Raw genomic sequence first — 6,000 nt, 5'->3', positions numbered from 1 at the left:
TTTATATTCTGAATTTCATGCATGCACATTGTTTTTGCTTTTGTCAACAACACAGTATAGTAGGATCAGTTGGGCACTCACTGTGAGAAAAACAGCACCATGATGCAATTCACTCTGCCAGAAATTTGGAAATGACATGTTGTATTGCTTGGTATTCACACTGCAGACTCCAATGCGTACATTTCAGAGTGTTTGGGTGTCAATCTGAAGACAGTGCAGAGGATTCAGAAAGAGTCGGATGAGTCTAATGGTGATTACAAAGGTACGACAGCTCAGAAAACTCACTCTGATCATTTTGATAAGAAAAGAACTTTTGAATTGGTGAGATCCAGATTATGATTGATAATAATCCCCCCAAGTCAATCAGGTCCATCGCCAATGACATGAGAGTGTCTGAGTTTCTTATCAGGCAAGTAGTGCATGAAGACATTCAGTATTCCTCATACAAAATTTGTTAATGGAGGTGAGATAACCAAAAAGTACCCAAATGCCAAGCAGTACAACACGTCGTTTCCAAATTTCTGGCAGAATGAATTGCGTCATGGTGCTGTTTTTCTCACAGACAGTGCCCAACTGACCCTACTATACTGTGTAGTTGACAAAATAAAAAAACAAACAAACAATGTGCATGCACGAAATTAAAAATATAAAATGGCAACAATTCATCCATCTCACCCTGTATATTTATATTGGCTAAACTGGCAATATGACCATCCCCAAGTACAACAATATATATATATATATATATATATATATATATATATATATATATATATATATATATATATATATATATATAAGTAGTTTGAGGGTTGTTCTGTACAATGGCTATAATTGTACTTGACCTCATGACCTTGCTGTCAGTTTTCTCTTCGCCTTAAACTCACAGCAAGGCTATTGTACTTCCAATTAAAGCGAATTATTTTTCTGTTGTCTCTCAGCACAAAAACCAGTTTCTTTTTGTTTTTGTTTGCTTGGTTTTTACTTGTGGACCAGTAGGAATAATTGATCAGATTGATCTTGGTGTATAATCTTCTTTCATATGACACCTCACTACCCTGAGTGTTTGTGTTTGTGTGTGTGTGTGTTTGTACACTTGCACGCGTATTTGAATCTCTGTTGAGTGGTTGTTCCAGACAAACAAGGTCACTCAGATGGAGAATATCTGTCTGAAAAAGGATTACATAAAGGCTGTAAGTATCTGAGGAACAAAAACATACATATAAACTCAGAAACGCGCATACACACACACATCCACAAACATGACTGCACACACACACACACAGTCACATACTCATGTGCATGCGTGCACACACACACACACTCAGGAGGGAAAGTAGTGCACATGACCAATTTCAGAAGCTCTGAGTATAGAGGAAAAGCAGGAAGAGAGTATCCTCAAACCTGACTGGCCCTCATGCCGGTGGCACGTAAAAGCACCCACTACGCTCTCGAAGTGGTTGGCGTTAGGAAGGGCATCCAGCTGTAGAAACTCTGCCAGATCAGATTGGAGCCTGGTGTAGCCATCTGGTTCGTCAGTCCTCAGTCAAATCGTCCAACCCATGATAATATGGAAGGCGGATGTTAAATGATGATGATGATGATGATGAGAAACTGGTGACTGAGTATTCAATACATTATGTAGAGCCTATTTATTCAAAGCTTATGATTCACTCTTATTTTTACTCTGTTTTTTTTTTAATGTGTCTGTGGAATACTTAGCCACCGATACAATATAATACAAGAATCCATCAATATATAATAGTAATGATAAAGTAATGAGTGACGTTTGGGGAGAGAGAGTGATAGGTAGCAGTATGAAAAAGTGATGGTGAGGTGTATAAGATGTGAGCAAATCTGAAGGAGTCTTTCATATTGAAATCATTATGATAGGAGGGAGAGAGAGGCAGAATGGTAAGGAAGATTGTTGCCTCATGCCTTTTTGGGGGTTGACACCCACTCTGGCACTCAACATTTTACCCACCACCACCACCGCTGCTGCCTCCGCCACCACCACCACCATAGTCATAATTTTTTTTTACATCTGCTTTTCCTTGCTGGTATGAGTTGAATGGAACTTCTTTTTTGAGGCACTGCTCTTCTTGAAACCAACACTTTTAGTCACATCTTATTATGACACATTGGAATATGGTGTAACTAGTCTAAAGCTTGGGATTCTACTTCACTTACTTGGTTAGTTTTCCTGAAAATGACATTAAAACCAAAGTGTCCCATTTCATCTCTCCTAGAATAACTTCTAATGTAAGTTCAAGATACAAATTTTCTGGTGGGTTGGGATTAGGGTTAGGGTGGGGTGGGGGCGGGAGGAAAGGGAATGATGCAGGGAGTGCATAGTTGATTAAATTGACTCAAGTGCTTAACTGGTGACCATTTTATGAAGCCATAGAAGAATAAAAATGAAAGTCAAGCAAGGCAAGTCTGGAACTAAAAATATTAAGGAATGTAATTAATTAACACAAAGTATTTTGTTCACTCTTCTACCAATTCTGTGCAGTACATTCGCTTCATCTTTGCTGGTTCTTTATTTAGTAATGTTGTTTGGGTTATATATTGGGTTGGTGCATAATTATTGCGGCTTTTTTCAACAAATTCTATTCAACAAAAACAGTAGCTAGGTCTTGCTGAAGTAAGGTCTAGTACCAATTTGTTCAGCAATGTTTTGCATGAGGTAGAGGTTGTCGTGTATAGATCCGTCAGGGATTGCATAAATTTGTGCCTCTCCAAATAAACTACTGGTAATAAGCACTAATCTCTAGGTGAGCACCTTTACTGAAATCTTTGGTTGTGTTGGTAGAAATACAACCCCATGTTGCCTGTTATGTTCTCATTATTCGAACCCTTCCTCAGCAGTGCTACCACAACTCTCGGCGCACAAGACTTGGAATACTCCTAGTTTGCTACTAGGTATAAAAACAGTTGTCATGACAGTAGCGAACGCATGTGGAATGTAAAAAATACATTTTATATGTGGATCACTCCCTTCCAGGGATTTATTTATCACTTGGTTGCCCGATACATCTGCAACTTCATCTGCCAAAATCAGATTTTTATAATATTCTGTCTTCGAACGAGATACGTGGAAGACCCTCCAGGTAAGCAGGTTCACTGTTTTAAGCTTGTCTCTCTTCATGAATATTTTGGGAAAATGCTGCTGTAAAGTTGTGCAAAGCTACGTAGAATCGGAACTGCCAAAGATCTTAACTTCTCTTTGTTACCTCACTGCGACTCTGTCATCCGTGCTCATCGAATAGTATTCTTTCCCGTGTTTTTCAGAGCACGTGTTCTAGCATGAACAAGCATCCGCGTAGAAGTAGTGGTCAAAGGCTAATCTCACCACAGGTATGTTGTAACGATGTTTTTTCTGTTCGCATTTGAAAAACAAGATATATAAAGAAGAAAATTAAGAAGGAATACCCCAAAAGAATCAGACTAATATTAAAAACAGAACTCGAATATAGAAATGGAATAGGGGATATAAATATGCAAACTACTATTAAGCAGTGCCAAAGGAAAATGGATATTCACAGAAAACTTCATATGCGAATATCAAAACCCAAGCTAATATTGTGGAAAACACACACGCACACACACATTCCAGATATCTCGGTGCTTAATGAAATAATAAAAGAGACGTAAATGAAAAACTGAAGACAACTGCAAAATAATATGATAACAAAGAGAAGCACCCGAAATTAAAGAACATTCCAAACAAGACACTCATTAAATCGTACAAATCTGCAATTATTCCTATGAAGAAACCTGTGTGTGTGACTTGTTGCTGCTGTTACTAAGCAGCAGTAGTTGTTACTCGATACGGAACCACTCAATCTGTAGTAGAAAAATAACGATTGTAATACCTTTTGAAAATAACATTCCATTTGTATTCTTTGACAAGTATTTAGAATACGACAGAAATTGTTTGGTCTAATAGAAAGTATTGGTAGTAATTTAGATGTTTGAAGACATTTCTTTCAACTAATTTAGATACTTTAAGCCCGTATCTTGTCCACGGTCACAGTTGTACTATCATGATCATTTATCAGGTGACGAGCTGGCACAATCATTAGCGAATTTCTTCCGGCTCTTAACGCTCTGAGTTCAAATTCCAACTAGGTCGACTTTGTCCTTCATCGACTTAACCCTACCCCTTTAAAATTACTGGCCTTGTGCCAAAATTCGAAACCACTATCATGAACAGTCATAAAAGTTAGTTCCCCTGAAATAGCTACTAAGAGTGATTCCCCTTGTAAAATCTTTTTGTTATTCTAGTTTCTTTGCAAGTAAAAATAGAATTGATTAGTTCTGTAATGATTTCATTTACATCTAGAATGCAGCCGGCTACAGTACTTCACTAGTATTTTATTTTATTAAACCCAGAAAAGATATGAAGTTTTAAAATGAAAATGTTTCTTTGCTGCAAACTGAAACTGTTAAGTAACAAAAGTAAAATAGTTGACAGTGAAGAGTGGACTATACGATAACGCACCCAGCGTGATGTTACCCATATAGAAGATGTGTTTATCAAATATTAAAGTTCAGATCCTTTCTGTTGGGCTCACACTTTTTGAAATTTGGTATATTAATGTAATTTTTCACGCCATAATTAGCTAATTTTTCACGCCATGATTAGCTAATTTTTCACGCCATGATTAGCTAATCTTTTGCGCCGTAATTAGCTAATTTTTCACGCCATAATCAGCTAATTTTTCACGTCATAATTACAAAACTTAGCTTGCAAAGCTACAACAATACACCAAATTTGAAATCATTTTGCGTCGAAATCAATTTAAATCGAAAAGTGTGAGACAAACAGAAAAGATCCTTCTCATTTATAGGGTGCACCGTAAAGAATTCCTGATTGAATTTTAGTCATAATTTTTAGAAGAGGGCATGAAAATACATGACTTCTTCAGGATTTAATTAAATATAGTCACGTAACATATTAAGATACGTTTCATTCAATATGTCAGCCTTTTGCTTTAACAATCGTCCGGAGACTGCCGAGAACAGAGTCACACGAACGCCGGACAAATTCTTCCCTTAAGCGATCCCGTGACGCGACGAAGGTTTTCGTCAGAGTGGTCATGTTTTTGTAAGAAACTTTCGAAACGTCACTTTCTTGAATGGACCAAATAGCGAAGTCCATAGGGTTGACGTCTGGTTTGGAGGGGTGGGGGCACACATTCTTGTCACAGAGTCCGTTGAAATGGTTCTTGCACCACTGCTGTGTCACAGTGGACGTATAAGAAGGAGCGCCGTCTTGCGTGAAAACGTAACTATGGCAAAACATTATCTTAACATTTTCATGTAAATTGCCGAATTGACCTTCGTCCCCTTTTTAATGAACACCAAAGGAGATTTTCCATTATCGGATGACACTGCCGCCCAAACCATCACTTCCGCGGGTTTCATTTAGCGAAACACCTTACGGTCACCTTCGAGAAGAGTATCCGATCTCGTGGTCAAAATCCTGTCATTCTGGGTGTTCGCTACAGTCTCCACAGCGAATGTCTTTTCACCCGACCAGATGAAGACATTGTTATCGGCGCTCTGAATCTCCTCCACCAATTTCTTGCACTTGTCCTGTCACTTTGTTTGGGAAGTGGCCGAAATTTGGTATCGACGTTGTAATTTAATGACTTACAATTTAAGTCTTTATGCACGGCCTGTTGTATGGTTGTCTGGGAGATATCGAAACTTTTAGTCATTTGCCTCATGCTCCGTCATGGATTTCGTGGCACTCTCTTTCGGACGACATCCACCAATTGTTTCGTCCTTAGGGATCGTTTTCGATCAGGAATGAGCTTGCTGTCGACTGAACGTGAAGGCGCTTGGCTTTCCCAACGCCTGAGCCTCGCCATCACCCGTAGTAATGCTGAGAGCGTGTTGCCTTGCTTCACTAGGTTCCGTTAAACCTTGTTGTGTGTGACCAGTTGCTGTAATAAAAAAAATTGAAATTCCCATAAATGGTTTCAATAC

The sequence above is a fragment of the Octopus bimaculoides genome, chromosome 10 (assembly GCF_046866305.1).
Source record: "Octopus bimaculoides isolate indiv1 chromosome 10, ASM4686630v1, whole genome shotgun sequence".
NCBI lineage: Eukaryota > Metazoa > Mollusca > Cephalopoda > Octopoda > Octopodidae > Octopus > Octopus bimaculoides.
The sequence above is the reverse complement of the archived record's forward strand: the minus strand, read 5'-3'. Positions refer to the sequence as shown.